The 17,097-nt window shown below is 39.4% G+C and overlaps 1 protein-coding gene across 49 annotated transcripts in view; it reads right to left on the bottom strand.

Moving 5' to 3' along the window:
* Nucleotides 1-17,097, bottom strand: part of MAST4 (microtubule associated serine/threonine kinase family member 4) — a 589,108-nt gene that overhangs the window by 95,793 nt on the left and 476,218 nt on the right. The window lies entirely within an intron of this gene.

Here is a 17,097-nt window from a genome sequence, read left to right as displayed (position 1 = left end):
TCTTTGCAGAACAGATACTGACTCACAGATTTTGAAAAACTTATGGTTTCCAACAGAGAAGTTCAGGGGGTGGGGGGATGTGCTGGGGTTGTGGGATGGAAATCCTATAAAATTGAATTGTGATGATCATTGTACAACTACAAATGTAATAAATTCATTGAGTAATAAAAAAAGATATCTCAATCAAGCTTGGGGGATAAAAAGAGTGAATATATGCTAGGTACTTTCCTAGACCTATTAAGTCAAAGCTAATTGATATTGGTGGCTTCCTTTAAGTGATGTTGGAGGAAATGGAATACTGGCATTCTGGAGACTGTGTTTAAGTTAGTGTTTGTACCCTAAGAACACTCATTGGGGTCAAAAATGGACAGTCACTGTGGGTATGAGGTCAGTGTGAATATAACACAGACCAGTGCATTACCCTGTTGACAGTCGAACAGGAAAGTACTGCCATCTTTTCCTCCTTTTTGCCACAATGTGACAGTCCCCTTGGAGCCTTTGGAGGAAGTTAGATTAATCACATCATGCCTGACAATGTTCCCATACATCAGGCAGGAACTGAATAGGATACTGAGCTTCTGGTGGTATGTATACATAAAGTGAGGAAGCCACGAATTCAGGAGAGAGAGGATGGCTGGACAGAGGCAACCTCTGATCTGAACCTTGAAGGAAAGTTGCAGGTGAAAGGAAAGGAGGCTTCTGAGGGAGAGGAAATTGAAGAGACAAAGGGACAGAGTCCAGAAGTAAATAGCACATTTTTACATGTGTTAATTCGATTACAAAAGAAAATATATAAACACTGTAAAAAAAAAAAAAAAAACTTCAAATAGTTCAAGGAAGTGTAAAATAAAGACTAAAATTCTTTTCTGGCCTCTGACTCTCATTCATTGATTCATTCAAACATTAATACGATCGTTATGGGCTAGGCACTGCAGCAAGCTGTGAACCCCAAGCCACCTCCCACCCCTAGTTTTAATCTTGAAATACATGGGTTCATCCAGAAAAACATATAGATATACACAGAAATATTACATATACTGAAAAAGTCTCCATATAATACCATGCTGTATAAAAGTTTTTATACACACACACACAAAACAGAGATGTGAAGTGTGTGCGTCCACTAATATGCAGAGTCTCTCAACAGTACATACAACAGTACCACACATTCAGCAGTTGGTTGAATCTGTGGATAAGGACTGTGGATACAGAGGAACTTTGAGCCAGGGGAACCTCAAATACAGAGAGCTGACTCTACATTATACTCAGATTTTCAACTGCACAGGGGGTGGGCATCTCTGTATTGTTCAAGGGTCATTTTTTTTACATATATATATACTCTATAAGTGTTGTTTTTCATTAATAATCTAGCTACAACTTTCTGTATCCTTTCATCTAAATCTCTGTCATCTTTAGCATCAAATAAAATTCCACTATGTCTTGTACCATAATTTACTTAAATCTTCTATTAATAGATATTTAGATGGATTTCAGGGTTTTGATTATTCAGTGAGTATCTTCTGAATACTTAAATGATTATATCCAAGAGCTAAATTCCTAGGAGAACTACTACTGGCCCTCACAAGTGAGTTAACTTTCCACTTTGGTGCATATAGCTCATTGTTCTCCAAAGACACTATTCTAATTTACACTCTACCACTGCTGGCGCATGGAACGCCATTTCGCTTCAATCTTGCCAACCCTGAACTTTTTCAGATTTTGGTGGCATCACATTGTTTTGATGAGAATTTCTTTGGGATGAGTAACAATGAGCGTCTTTTAAATATTAACTGTCCATTTGTTTCTTTTTTTGTACAAACTACCTGGTTCATACTCTACTCCTGAGTTATGTTAGTCTTTTTTGTGCTTATCTTTTAATGTTGCTTATGGTAACTCTTCTGCAGAGAAATTTTTATTTAGTCAAATGTATCAACCATTTTCCTTTATGGCTTTCAGGTTTTGCATCTTGTTTGGAAATGACTCCCCCACTCCCAAAATACTCTCGAAATACAATCATATTTTTTTTCTAGCACTTTCATAGTTTTGGTTTGGTTTGGTTTTGGGTTTTTCTTTTTTTCTTTGGCTGCACCCGAGGCATACATAAGTTTCCAGGCCAGAGACTGACCCCGTGTCACAGCACTGACCTAAGCCACAGTAGTGACAATGATGGATCCTTAAGTGCTGGGCCACCAGGAAACTCCATGTTTCTTCTTCTTCTTCTTTTTTTTTTTTTTTTTTTAAAGCTTTTTCTCTGTATCTACATGGGATTTATTTGACTTAAGAATAAGATAGAACAGTCCAGTTTACTTCTTTTCCAAATAGCTAACCAACTGATTCAAGACCATTTATTGGCTTTAATAATCTACATTTTCTCTGATGACTTAAGTAAGGCATATTTAAGAAATACCAAGTAATTTGATGCCATGGAGGGGGAATTGCAGGAAACTAGGGCAGGGCGGTGAACCTTGGGGAGCAAAAAGAACGGATCAAGGTCAAACTAGAACAATCTAACAACTTTCGGGAAACATCCTTTAGAGCGGTATCCAGGTGATTCTTCACCCAGGTGGGACTGTGGGGTCCCTATTTTTATCAAGTTCTCCAGGTGATTCTTAGGCACGCTGAAGTTTCAGACTGGCTTTAGCACAGTTATTCTTAACCTCGACTTCACATTCAAATAGTCTAGGGAACTTACAAAAACCCAACGACCAAGTCATGTTTCAATCCAATTAAATCAGAAAGGGGATGGGGTGAGGGCAGGTGATTGCAAGGTGAACTCAAGTTTGAGAAACATGGCTTTAAGTTCTGCTAAAGAAAGTGAATTTTACAGATTAAGTTGTTCTCTAACCTTACTATGTATTAAAATCCTCCAGGGAGCTTTTAAAAAGATATATATTTATGCCAGGCCAGACATGTGAGGTTTCTGATTTAATTGGTCTGGGACCTGGGTCTTTTCTTTAAGCTCCATGGTTAAGCTCCATGGGTGATTCTGACGTGCAGCAAGGCTTTAGGACCTATAGTGCAGTAATTCTCCAACTGTAGAGTGCCTCGGAATCACCTTGAGGATTTATTAGACCACAGATTGCTGGCTACCACTCTCATACGTTACTTAATTAGTGGGTATAGACTGAAGCCTGAGAGTCTATATTTCTAACCAGGATCCTGGTGCAGCTGGTCCATGGATCACACTTTGGGAACCATGACACTCTGTCATGACAAACCAGGGAATGTTTCTCTTTAGTTAGAAGACATAGCTCAGTTCATATATTAAAAAATAAAAGCTTCGGGAGTTCCTATTGTGGTGCAGCAGAAACGAATCTGACTAGTATCCATGAGGTTGTGAGGTTTGATCCCTGGCCTTGCTCAGTGGGTCAGGGATCCAGCATTGCCATGAGCTGTGGTGTAGGTCACAGATGTGGCTTAGATCCTGAGTTGATGTGGCTGTGGCGTAGGCCCGCAGCTGTATCTCCAGTTTGACGCCTAGCCTAGGAACTTCCATATGCCATGGGTGCAGCCCTAAAAAAAAAAAAAAAAAAAGGCAAAATAAAATAAAATAAAATAAAATAAAATAAAAGCTTCAATGTAGAAGAGAAATCTGAGAGTCAGTGAGAGGGAGCATACAAAAACATGGAGCCCAATCCTCACTCTACCAGAGCCCTGAGCCACTGGCTGGGAAGAGGAGCAGGTGTAAAACCCCTGAAATCAGGTGAGAATGAGCAGGGAGGGCTTAACAAAGATGATGCTGGGGTTGAGAGCTTGGGTCACCACGTGGATGGTGGTGCCAATAACTGAGAAAAACCAGAGTTGAGGATAAGAAACTTGATCTTAAATAACAGATGCATTTAAGGTGCTGGAAGGACACATTTATTTATTTATTTATTTTATTTGTTTGTTTATTTTTGCTTTTCAGGACCACACCTGGGGCATATGGACGTTCCCAGAGCTAGGGGTCTAATTGGAGCTACAGCCACTGGCCTATACCACAGCCACAGCAATGTGGGATCTGAACCACATCTGTGACCTACACCACAGCTCCTGGCAATGCCAGATCTCCAACCCACTCAGTGAGGCCAGGGATCGAACCCTCATCTTCACGGATCCTGGTTGGGTTTATTAACCGCTGCACCACGAAGGCAACTCCCTGGAAGGACACATTTAGGTGGAGAAAAGCACCAGAAAATAAAAACAGGCATCTATGTTCAGAAGTGTCCAGGCTTAAGATAGAACTGTATCAGCACACTCACGAAGCAGATGGCCTTGATCAAGCAGAGTCTGTCACAAGTACAAAAGTGACAAAGAACACAACCCAGAAGGTCTCAAGAGTTAAAGCAGATGAGGAGGGAGTTCCCTGGTGGCCTAGCAGGTAAGGAACTGGTGTTGTCCATGCTGTGGCCTGGGAACTTCTGTGTGCAGCGGTTGTGGCCAAAAAAAAAAAAAAAAAGCCAATGAGGAGAACAAGGACAGAAATACAGAAGAAAGTATCCCAGGAAGCAAGGGAAAAGGAATAGTCAAGAAGTAGGAATATGGTTCCTGATATCAACTACTGCACGGTGCTTATACTGAGTGATATGATTTTATAAAGAAGTCATGGCATTTGAGCACTGGGAGATCATGGTTCTGGAGGGGCAGGAGGAACGTAGTGGTGTCATGTCTGGAATATGCCTGGGCACATCATCAGTGAGTCTTGGCCAGTGATGGATCTGAACTAGTTTCCTAAGGGAACTGGAGTAGGGATATTTGGCTTTGTTTTACCAAGACATTGAATGAAGATAAATATCTACATTTGGTTATTAACGTAATCAAGTTTTACACTCTTAAACACAAGAGGAGTTCCTGGTGCAGCGGAAACAAATCCGACTAGGAACCATGAGGTTGCGGGTTCAATCCCTGGCCTCAGTGGGTTAAGGATCTGGGGTTGCTGTGAGCTGTGGTGTAGGCCAGGAGCTGTAGCTCCAATTTGACCCCTAGCCTGGGAACCTCCATATGCCATGGGCGTGGCCCTAAAAAGCAAAATAAATAAATAAAAATTTTAAAAGCAAGAAATTTCAAATGTTGTAATAGCTCATAATTTCACAGAACAGTTTAAAGCCTGATATTAAATATGTGCTATTGGGTCGAAAATGGAGGAGGTGATATCTAAGGAAAAACTGGCTTTCGCATTTTCTCATCAGAAGGTATAGCAAAACAAAATGTTTCCTGTATGGACTAAAATATATAATTTTCAAAACTTAGCACTGAACAATTTTTTTTTTAATCTTTTTAGGGCAACACCCATGGTAATATAGAAGTTCCCAGGCTAGGGGTCAAATCAGAGCAGTAGCTGCTGGCATATGCTACAGCCACAGCCACAGCCACGGCAATGCGGCATCTGAGTCTCATCTTCAACCTCCACCACAGCTCATGGCAATGCCGGATCCTTAACCCACTGAGTGAGGCCAGGGACCAAATCCACATTCTCATGGATACTACTTAGGTTTGCTATTGCTGAGCCACAATGGGAACACCAGCACAGAACAATTTTACTTAGGATATTCTTAAGTAACAACATTTCTTACTCAAAAATATAGGAAAAAGTTCTGCTGAATAGTTTTGTAATGTTTTACAGCAGCAATGAACTCAGATGAAAGAAAGAGGAAGGGAGGGAGGGAGGACGGAAAGAGAGAGAGAAAGAAAGCAAGAAAGAAAGAGAAAAAAAGAGAAAGAAGGAAAAGAAAGAAAGGAAGAAATAAAGAAGAGAGAATAAAAGCACTTTTATTTATCTTTGCATGTCTTTAAAAACCACTGGAATCTCCTCCGAGATTTGCACACTAGCCTCCAGCAGACGCACGCTCTTCTAGGTGATGTTACGGAGAAGACAGCAGTCTATGCCCATCACCCCCAGGGGGCTGACTAAGGATAAATGAGACTGAGGGGATAACTTTAGTAGTACTCCTAATATTGGAAAATGCTAAACATAAAACTGTTTAACTACTTGAAACTGGAGGCAGATGGTGAGGGTGGAAGCAATATGCACATAGGATTTTGCTGGTGAAATGCTGCAAATCCATAGAAAAGAAACTGCTCACTTAAAAAAAAAAAAACCAAAAAACAACCTCATTTTGAAGCTAACACACACTGGTGGCTAAAGACTTGAAAATACATAAAATTAAAAAAATGAAACTGGTAATTTTACTAATGTAAAGCCATGTTTTTTTTTTTTTTTTTTGGTCTATTTTTTGATAGTGTGTACATGTACAAACAAACATATCCTTATATAGGATCATAAGCCACATTCAGCTTTTGTATCCTGCTCTTTGTTATTAGGTTGTGGCTATAATCTTCCTATGCCACTAAATATTTTTCTAAAATGTGATATTTTTTAATGGATACAAATTATTCATTATATAGATGAACTACAATTTAAACATCATTCTTCTTAATATTTAATGTTTAGGGCGTTTCTATTTTCCTGCTATTATAAATAATGCTGCAATTAACATCCTGAAATAAGTATTTCTAAGTACTTTTCTGATTATTTCCTTAAACTACATTTCATGAAGAGCAAATAATAGTTCAAGTGATATGAATTATTCTTAGGGTTCTTGAGGTAAAATATCACTCCACTTTCTAAAAAGACCACAAATTTAAATTTAATGTACTGAGAATACCCATCTCACTATGCCATCACCAGGAAATGACTATTACCACGTATGCTCTTTAATATTTGCAAATCAGGTGAACACTAGTATTTCATTATTTTCATTTGCACTTATTTGATTAGTGAAAGAATGAACTTTTCATTTGTTTATGTCTCATTTCTATTTCTTCTGTAAGTTGTCTGTTCATGTACTTTGCCTATTTACTTAGCAAGATGTTAGAAGTAGCACTTTTTGACTTGATCCTATTACACTTCTGCCTATTATATCTGTTGCAGATAATTTCTGTTATCTATTAAGAGTTTTCATTCTGTTTATGGTATTTAACTTAGAGAATTTTATTTATTTATTTTTGTCTTTCGTCTTTTATGGCTGCACCTATGGCATATGGAGGTTCCCAGGCTAGGGGTCAAATCAGAGCTATAGCTGCCGACCTACACCACAGCTCACGGCAATGCCGGATTCTTTTTTTTTTTTTTTTCAGGGCCGCACCCTCGGCGTATGGAGGTTCCCAGGCTAGGGGTCGAATCGGAGCCATAGCCACTGGCCTACGCCACAGCCACAGCAACGAGGGATCCGAGCTGCGTCTGCAACCTACCCCACAGTTCATGGCAATGCCGGATCCTTAACCCACTGAGCAAGGCCAGGGATCGAACCCACAACCTCACGGTTCCTAGTCGGGTTTGTTAACCACTGAGCCACAACAGGAACTCCAATGCCGGATTCTTAACCCACTGAGTGAGGCCAGGCATCGAAGCCGCAACCTCATGATTCCTAGTTGGATGTGCTTCCGCTGTGCCACGATGGGAACTCCAACTTAGAGAAGTTTATAACTCAGTGTACTCATGGATCTTTTCCTTAGCAATTTCTTTTACTTTTTTATGCTCGGAAGTTATTTCCCCACCCTAAACATATTAAATATTCAACCGCATATTAATTTTACAGTTGAGGGCTTAATATTTTACATGTAATTTAAAATACAAAAATCATTTTAGCGTATGGTATGGAGGAAGCTCACCTCACATATTTTCAAAAAGATGGCCAATTCCCCACTATGACTTGATGATTCAACTCTTCCTTTCTTGGTGGTGTGTGACGTTTCCCTCATCATATCATCTTCAGTCTTTGTCCATTTTTATTTCATGTGTGGATGACTGTTTGCATTATCACTTTATGATGTGTATTAATCTCAGGTAGTCAGGTCTGTTTCACTGAATTTACTTGGCCAATCATACCTACTCAGTCTTTCAGGTGTACTAGAGTCATCATGCCAAGTTATCAGAGTGAGCACTTGCCATCTTTATGGTCACTCAGTATCTTCCCTACATAAGAGAAATTCTCCACATCACGAGACCTGCCTCCCCAAGGCCCCACTACCCACTCTTCCAGCTGTCCCTGTGTCCAGAACACAGGTGAGTCTTTGCCAATTAAGTCCAAATTCAACCTTAGCTTGAAAGAAGGCCTGAGGAAGGAGGTGTCAGAGGAATCAGTTTTGGTGGCAAAAGTGGTGGCAGAGGCAGCCCTCCTGGGTGGGGGGTGAGGGGCAGGCAACAAAACTGTCAGAGGTTCTGGAAGGCAGAGGTCAGGGGCAGCAGTCGCCAGGACTTGCGCTGTCACAGTGCCATGCTGTGGTCAGGGTGATTTTCCCAGGCTATGCAGCCTTCGGTGCTCACTTTCTAGCACTTTTGTGAGCTACATAATACATTGTAATACATTCCTCTGCTTTAGCTAGACAGAGTGAGGGTGGTGCCTGCAATGAAGGAAATAGCTACACACACACACACACACTCATAAGGATTCTGATGGGAATTGCCTAAGAACTGTAATATAATTTGGGGAAATTGCCTTATTTAGTCTTTTCTCCAATGAATATGATATGTCTTTTTATTATGCAAACATAGTATAGATTTCAAATAAAGTTTTGTTGTTTCTTCACAGCCCTCTCTTTCAAGTCTCTTTTTAGTTACTTCAAAGGCAGGATACTTTCTCACTTTTTTTGTGTGGGAAAAAGGGAGTATGGGAAAAGAGTGGAATGCCACAAGGAATCCATGTCTTTCTCTCATTATCACTTCTCAGTGGTTACAGGTGGTGATATACAGTAAGATTAATGTCTGTATATTCATCTTGCATACAATCTACTTAACAAATGCTTTCATTAATTTTTTTCTTCTTTTTATGGCCAGACCTGTGGTATGTGAAAGCTCCCACGCTAGGGGTTGAATCAGAGCTGCAGCAGAGGTGTATGCCGCAGCCTTAGCCATGCCTGATCTATTGCTATGATGTATTATTAATGTTCATATGACTAAACCATTCTTGGGATAAACCTCAGTAGTTTATAGTAAATAATTCCTATAGCGATCTATTAAATTTTAACATCTACATTTCAAAAGTGAAGTGGGCTGGTGGTTTTCTTACTTTATGCTGTATTTTCTTTTTATTTTCTTCTGCGATACACAGGGACATAACTGGTTTCCATGCTAATAAGTTAGTATCTTTAACTGTTTAAAACACACACCTGAATGTATATTTACCTAATTAATGAATTAATGAGTATAACCCTTGTTTCCCGCCCCACTCCCCAAAGTAAGCCCCAAAGTAAGTAGACAGTGTATGTGTATTTCTGTCACACCTCTATCTCTCATCTTAATTGATATGGGTGGTCAGAGCTATTTTGTTATGGGTGAATCATTATTTATACAATTAGATTTTCAAAGGCCTTTTCAAACTTTCATTTTTCTATTAATGCTTGCCATTATCCTTTTATACTCCATCTTTCCAATCTTTTAATTCTTCATTTTAATTTAACTCTCAGTCATCTTCTCTATGTCTTTAAGTGAGTTTCTCAGGAAAGATATGGTAATTATATTTTTTGCAAACTTAAACATATGTTAATGCATTAATAAGCAAATGCTACATACATATGTATGTATAATATCTCAGCAAATAAGAGTTCTTTGACCAAAACACATAGCAATTTGTGGAAGGAAAGTCTGAGGCCAGTATGAATTTTATTTCTTCATAGGCAATTGGTTTTTTGTTGTTGTTGTTCTTTCCTCCTATTCAGAGGTTTTTCCTTCATTGCTCAAAACTTTAAAAGTCTCAGGACTATATTTAGGGTAGAGTTTTATTTCTGTGTTTCTGTCTTTCTTTTTTCTTTCTTTTTTTTTTTTTTTTTTTTTTTGTTATGCATTTTTTTCTTCCAAGTTGGGAAAGTCCTCATAGATGGGATCTTGGATTACTGCTTCTGTTCCATTTATCTGGTCTACCGCCAAAAGAATATATTGCTATACATTAATTAATGAATTCACAATTGATCTGGAGTGGATGTTTAATCCCAGATGTTTCTTAAATCTAACACAGAAAGGTGAGGCTACTGGGTAGAGGGTGGGGCAGGGGGGCTGTGGAGGCAGTAGACAACTATGGTCAGCTCAAAAAGCACCTTCACTGGGTGGGAAGTGATTGTCAGATATTTTGGTTGTTGGCACAGGTACTAAGACTCCTCAGTATACGGGGCAAACTCCACTTCTGTCTTCTGCCTGTGGGGTTGTGATACTGTTCCTGAGATGGAGCCATGAATTGACCCTTTTTGAACCATGAGATTTTGTACTGTACAAAGGGGTAGTTCTTCCTAAAGATGTAACCAGTCATTGGTATATTCTTAATCTCCAGGATTACTGCACTTTTACAAATTGGAGACGGCGCGATGGTACACATATTTCAATGAAAAGCATGATTAACAACCAAACATACAACCTGTAAGTCAACCATTCACTCTGAAGTATGTTAATGTCAGTGACTAAAACTGAGATTCTGAAACTTTTATCCTGCTAGTTTAGATAATAATTTCTATATTGCTATTTTAGGAAACAAAATGGCAAGTAGGAGAAGGCTGGATAAGAACATATTCATGACAGAAACAGTTAAGGCCTCACATCACCAGAAGAAATAAATATCCATCATCTATGTCGATGGAAAAAAAAAAAGCTTCTCTAGAACCACTGACAAAGCACTTACTGGTTATGTGAAATTTGTTTTTCAGGGGAAGAATGTACATCACTTGATGTTAAAAGTCTGCCTGGGTCTCTGTAGGAGGGAGAAGAATTTGCATTTGGCCTTTCTCTTTTGAAAATCAAAACTGTCAAATGAAAATGACTAGTGATAAGTTAAAACCCCTATTTCCTGAATTCCACTGAAATAATGGCACAAAAGAACTAAATGTGAACCAAGTCATCTATTTTCTTTCTCTTTCGATTTTAAGGATGCTAGAATGTGTCCATTCCCAAGCCAAATTACTGATCCCACAAGGAAGCAAACTTTTTTACCAGTTAAGGAACTTGCTTCACTTCCTGCATTTGGCCTATTTAAAAGGATTTGCATCTCTGAACATTGAAGCAGAGCATGTTCTTTGCCTGAGGCCCAACCCCACACACACTTCTCTCCCTCCTCCCCTCCCTCCCAATCTCTCTCTTTTTCTCTCCCTCTTTCAAAATCTGCAAAACTAAATTCATTCCTTTAATGACTGGCTGGTCACTCTGGTAACTATTACAGATTTCGGGAACATTTCCACATGTGCAAAAGGAGGCTTTCAGGCCTAACTGTTCCAGTTTATAGATATACTTACCACAAACTGAGAAGCAATGCTACTCCAAAATAAACAAGGGAATGGCCTTCAAAGTGTGACTGGGAGGCCCAGGCAACAGGAAAAGCAGTTTTCTCAACAAAAGTCCAAATGGAACATCCATTCGCAGGTGACAATGAAATGAAAAAGTGACCATAAGGAGAACACACTACTGGGTCATTAAGGCATGTCCTCCTCCCTCTATTTAGGTCAGCAGAGCCCAACCTACTGTCCCACCCAACACTTTTCCTTAATATTTTAGATGCTGCGAGACCATTTTTTTTCAGACCCTAGGATAGTAAAGACATGACCCCAAAGAAGAGCACAAGACCACTATGATTTAATCCTGAAAACACAGGGTAGAAAAACTCCTTTAAAACAATAACAAGGAAAGAAAGAAAGAAATATGGAGTTATAGCCTTGGAAGAAATATTTTAAAAGAATATTATAAGTTCACATAATCCAATCTCCTCCTTAACAGTAAAGGACATCAAAACCAAGTAAAGAGACTTGTTCAAAGTCATACTTGATTGACAGCAGACCACCATAAAACTTTTAGAACATTAACTTGAAACATAACTTCTGTATATCTAAGGGGAAAAGGTGAACACAGGTCATGCAATCCAATGCTGGGTTTTAGCTCACCCACATCTGATACCTTCATAGATGGACCACTTGGAAATGTCTATTCTTTAGGGGAAGTCCTTTGATGTGTCTGTATCGGAGATCCTCCACTAATGAGGGGGATGCTGGTGGGAGATTCAGCAGCAGTATAATTAAGGGAGGCACAGTCTTCATACAAATGGGTAGGGGAGTTCCCATCTTGGTGCAGCAGAAACGAATCCAACTAGTAACCATGAGGTTGGGGGTTTGATTCCTGGCCTCGCTCAGTGGGTTATGGATCGGGCATTGCTGTGAGCTGTGGTATAGGCCGGCAGCAACAGCTCCGATTACACCCCTAGCCTGGGAACCTCCATAGGCCATGGGTATGGCCCTAAAAGACAAAAGACAAAAGACAAAAAAAAAAAAAAAAAAAAAATGGGGAGGAATTTTTTTTCTCTCAGCCCTCTTGTTTACTAGTTAGGTGCCATTTCCTGCTGATCATCCTTGATCTGAGGTGTTGTTAGACCACTATTATTCTGTTCCTCTCCTGACCACCAGTCACTCTTCTAAGGTATCACAGCAACAGTTCATTGTTGAGATAATCGAAATTTTCTCTATCCTTAAAGCACACCATGAATGATAACTGCAACAACAGAATGCCTATAAACCTATGTGTTCTTTTAAAAGGTGATCTCCCTCCTCCAGTCCAGGTCGGGGCTCAGTTCTTTGACAAAGTAGAAGAGAAGAAACATAAATGAAGAAGAACAGGGATCTAGACACCATGTCTGGCCCAAGAGAAATGCATGAATCATAGCCCATGCATTTCTGGAGATGGCCCAGGTCCTTCCTGATGCCTCCAGAAGATTCCAGAGCCTTGTGGGAGGAGTGCAAGAGGCCATGCCCTGCTAGCAGGCTTCTAGACCTAGCCCTGATACCAATAAGCCATGCCATCCTCAACACTTGGCTGCACTGGATCTTGGTGCCTTTTTTTAATTTTAATTTAATTTAATTGTCATTTTAAGGCTGCACCTGCAGCATATGGAGGTTCGCAGGCTAGGGGTTGACTTGGAGCTGCAGCTGCCATCCCATAGAACTGTGGGATCTGAGCCGTGTCTGTGACCTATACCACAGCTCACAGCAACACGGGAGCCTTTAACCCACTGAACAAGGCCAGGGATGGAACCCGCATCCTCATGGATACTAGTCAGGTTCCTTACCGCTGAGCCACAAGGGGAATTCCCATGGGTCTCAGTGTCTTTAAAGTAGTTTTCAAACCTGAATGTATGTGTATGCGTGCACGTGCATGATAAATCTTTAACTCAAGCGAAAGGTTACTCTCTAACCCGCAATGTTGCAAAGGTTAATTTTCTCCTGCTGAAGCAAAGGCAGAGTGGGGGCCCTGTCAATCCCACTTCCAAATCAGCCTTCCTACTACCCAACCCTCGGGCAGCTCCTCTGGAATGGCTGTGGTTTTGATCCACTGAAATTGACTTAAAAAAAAAAAAAAAAAAAAAAAAAAAAAAGATCATTTCCCAAGCCAGCTCTAAACCAGAGTAAGTACACAGCCGAGGGACCTCCAAAGGCCGGTATGCCAAAAGGAGAATATCACAGGGCACTTACACATGCGCCCCAGCAGGGACTGTTCACAAGGATGTCACATTCCATGGTCAGCAATCACTTGGAGAGTCCAAGTCTGCCTTCTCTTTTGTTTTGTATTTCCACACTATATTAGCCTACCATTTTTAGCTACATTATGAATACAAATTGATTATAAGAATACTTTAATAGTTTCTTAAAACTTCGCCCTATGTGGTGTTTATAATGTTGCAAACACTGGCACATTTATGCAATCGTATGAGGCTACAAGAAGAAAGCTCTATTACTTCCATTTTATAGATAAGGAAGTTGAGATCTAGAGAGTGATTTGCCCGAATTAACACTGCTCATACGTGGTAGAGCTGAAGCCCAGTGTTTATTACACATACCATTTAGTACTTTATCAGTCGTTTGAGATCGCAAAATTAAAAGGCTCCAGGGAGCAGTATTACTAAATTACATAGCAGCTGGAGAGTCTAGTCCTCAATTCCTGGGAAAGCATGAACACAGTGCAAAGTGTGAATAACTCTGTGCTTTGGGTAATAGTTCCTTCTCCATTTACCTCACGGACTTTACTGAAGTCAGTGGGTACCAAGTTCCTGGAAGTTTATAGAGCTAGCTATTGTTTCACTTAGAGAGAACACACTGGAGATGTATTCAGATACGTGTGAAGGTATTTTGGGGCCTAACACAACGCATTCTTGATGCTTATTAAATGTCATCTGCAACAAGCATTAAAGAGCATTTCCTGTAGACACAATCTTTGACTCTTAAGGACGCAAAAATCTCCATCAGACAACAATGGATGGTCCAACAACACAAATACAAGACAATAGAAGGCCAGCACTGTTAAGACTACTTTTCCTGATTAAGCTGAGAAGTTAAAGGTGATGACAAAGATACAATGCTATTCACTACAATATTGCTTAAAAGAACAAAATACTAATTAGGAGAACTACAGCTCATTCACAGAATGGAATATTTTGTACTCATTAAAACTAAGTATTTGGGGGGGGAAGGCATTTAATGATATGCAAAAATCTCAAAATAATATCAAAAAATGATAGAAAATGTGTCTAGACAATGATTGAGACACAAACATATATATGATCCCATACTTACATGTGGATATATGAAGGTATATATGTATATGTAAATTTATGTTTGTATGAACAAATTTATGTTTCCATAAATGTTATAAACACTTTAAGAGATCTAGATATGTAAAATCTACATATTTAGACAAATATCCAAATGTTAAGTAGTTACTTCTGAATAGTGAATGAGAATATAAATGATGTTTACATTCTTCTTTATACTTTCTTGTATTTTCCAAAGTTTCTACAATAAACTTGAACAGCTTTGGTGAACAGAAGAAAAGCTTTTCAAAGACATTTTTTAAAAACCTGAAATTTCATTTTTTAAGACAAATTTATCTCCTTGTCCTAAAAATGGTGCAACTCTCTCCTAAATTTTCTTTGCCTCCCCCTTCCCTGGTCTACAGAAGCCAAATCTGCTAACGTAGGAGAGTAGATGGGCTCCTCTTCCCACAGCTGAACCCCCTAAACTCGTGATGGTTACCGCGGTGTATGCACACTTTAACATGCCATGACAAGCTCTGCAATTACCCACTGTTCCTCCTAACATAAAAGCTTAGAACTTGAAAAGCCTACAATTTGCATGGCTTTGTGGGGAAGTACTCACCCATTACTGCAGTAAATACGAAAATCTGCATTAAAGCATCATTAAAGCTGAAATTGTAATTATGCCAGAGTGAGTAAGTTCAAAGGCAGAGATGGCATTGGTGTACGTGATATTTAAGAAAACGCTCCCTAGTGTAGGTACTTGAATTTAAAACACAGACAACTTCTAATCCTTCCTCACAGGTTGCCCAAGCGGGAGCATCAGGCCTTCTACCAAGGGCACAGGACGCTGAATGAAGACAGCTGGCTGATCCCCAAGCTAACAGGACCCCTGCCTCAGGTTCTTTTATCGCTGTGGAACAGTTAGTTTTTCTGTGATATAAATCCACACACTCTCACCAGCTAATGGGCTGAAGAAGGCAGTCTGAATTTGCATAGAGCTAAAGATTGGTAACAAGTTCAGAGATAACTTGGAGGAAGCTAGTGAAAGAGAATGCTAGAAGCTTGATAGTGCTGGAAAAACCCGAAGTCACTGTGACAGTCACCAAAGCTGTCTGTCCAGTCTGCTTTGTTTTGTGTCTCCAAGTTGTGAAAACCTCAAGGGTGAGGAGAGAAGTGACTTAGCCAGGATTTCAAATGCACTTTTTAGTTTCTAGGTCACGGTTTATTTATCATATCTCTTAGATAAAAGCAACACTAAACATAAGGCAATCCCCTGTTTTTTGATTAGCAGATAAAAAAGGTTTTTGTGTGGCCAATTTGAATATATATTTGAATATTCTTCCCAGAGATTTAGAAGACGTAATAATACGTGTCATTTGTATATTTTAAAATGACAAAATATGTAATTATCATACCACAAAAGTTTTTTGTTCTGGGTTTGTTTGTTTTGCTTTTTTTTTTTTTTTGCATTTTAAGCCTGCACCTGGGCAGATGGAATTTCCCAGGCTAGGGGTTGAATCGGAGTTGTAGGTGCAGGCCTACACTGCAGCCACAGCAGCGCTGGATGCTTAATCCACTACAGGAGGCTAGGCATTGAATCTGCATCCTCATGGATATTGGTCCTGTTGGTAAGCCCCTAAGCCACGATTTAAGTCTGTGTAAGACTTAAATCTGAAAATGTCTACTCTAAATGGAGACAAAGTTGATAAACCAATTATTTTAATCTCCATTTATAATGTTACCTAATTTGAAATTTAAGAGTCTCGCTCACTAACTTTCAAGAAAATTGGTTATTTGAGACTTGAGTTTCTCAAGTATTCTAACTCATTCAAAATTTATAAGAATCTCTATTCTCATAGAAAAAATAACCTCAAGAATTCCCAATGTCTATTTTCTATCAAAAAGAGAACAGTTCGGATTTCCTTAATTTCAGTGAAACGTTGCCTTGTTTGCTCAGTGGACTTGGGAGGGGGTACAGCTCCTTAGCAACCAAACTATTAGAGAATATGAAAGGCAACAGCTCCCTCTCAGCTTTTAGTAATGGATGAAACAGATTATATGATGTACAGGTAAATGAAAGATTTGCTAAAATGACTTTCAAAATAAAGTTATTAAGATAATGCACTATACACTTTGAGTGGGAACATAAGTTGGTGTAGCCGCTGTGGAAAACCATACGGAGGTTCCTCAGAAAACTAAAAATAGAACTACCGTATGATTCAGCAGTCCCACTCCCGGGTATATATCCAGACAAAATTATAATTCAAAAAGATACATGTTGAAAGGAGCACAATTTACAACAGCCAAGACGTGGAAACAACCTAGATGTCCACCAACAGATGAGTGTATTAAGAAGATGTGGTATATACATACAGTGGAACACTACTCAGCCATTAAGAAATGAAATTATGCCATTTGCAGCAATATGGATGCAACTAGTGATTATCATACTAAGGGAAGTAAGTCATAAAGAGAAAGACAAATACCGTATGATTTGTGGGATCTAAAATATGACACAAATATGATGCAAATTATATAGAGAATGGGTGAACAACTAAGTCCT

The sequence above is a fragment of the Sus scrofa genome, chromosome 16, assembly GCF_054392235.1.
Source record: "Sus scrofa isolate SSC_HxYL_T2T_F1_AM1 chromosome 16, Sscrofa_HxYL_maternal_Yorkshire_Landrace_v2.0, whole genome shotgun sequence".
NCBI classification, from domain to species: domain Eukaryota; kingdom Metazoa; phylum Chordata; class Mammalia; order Artiodactyla; family Suidae; genus Sus; species Sus scrofa.
This window is presented reverse-complemented; position numbering and strand designations above follow the sequence as displayed.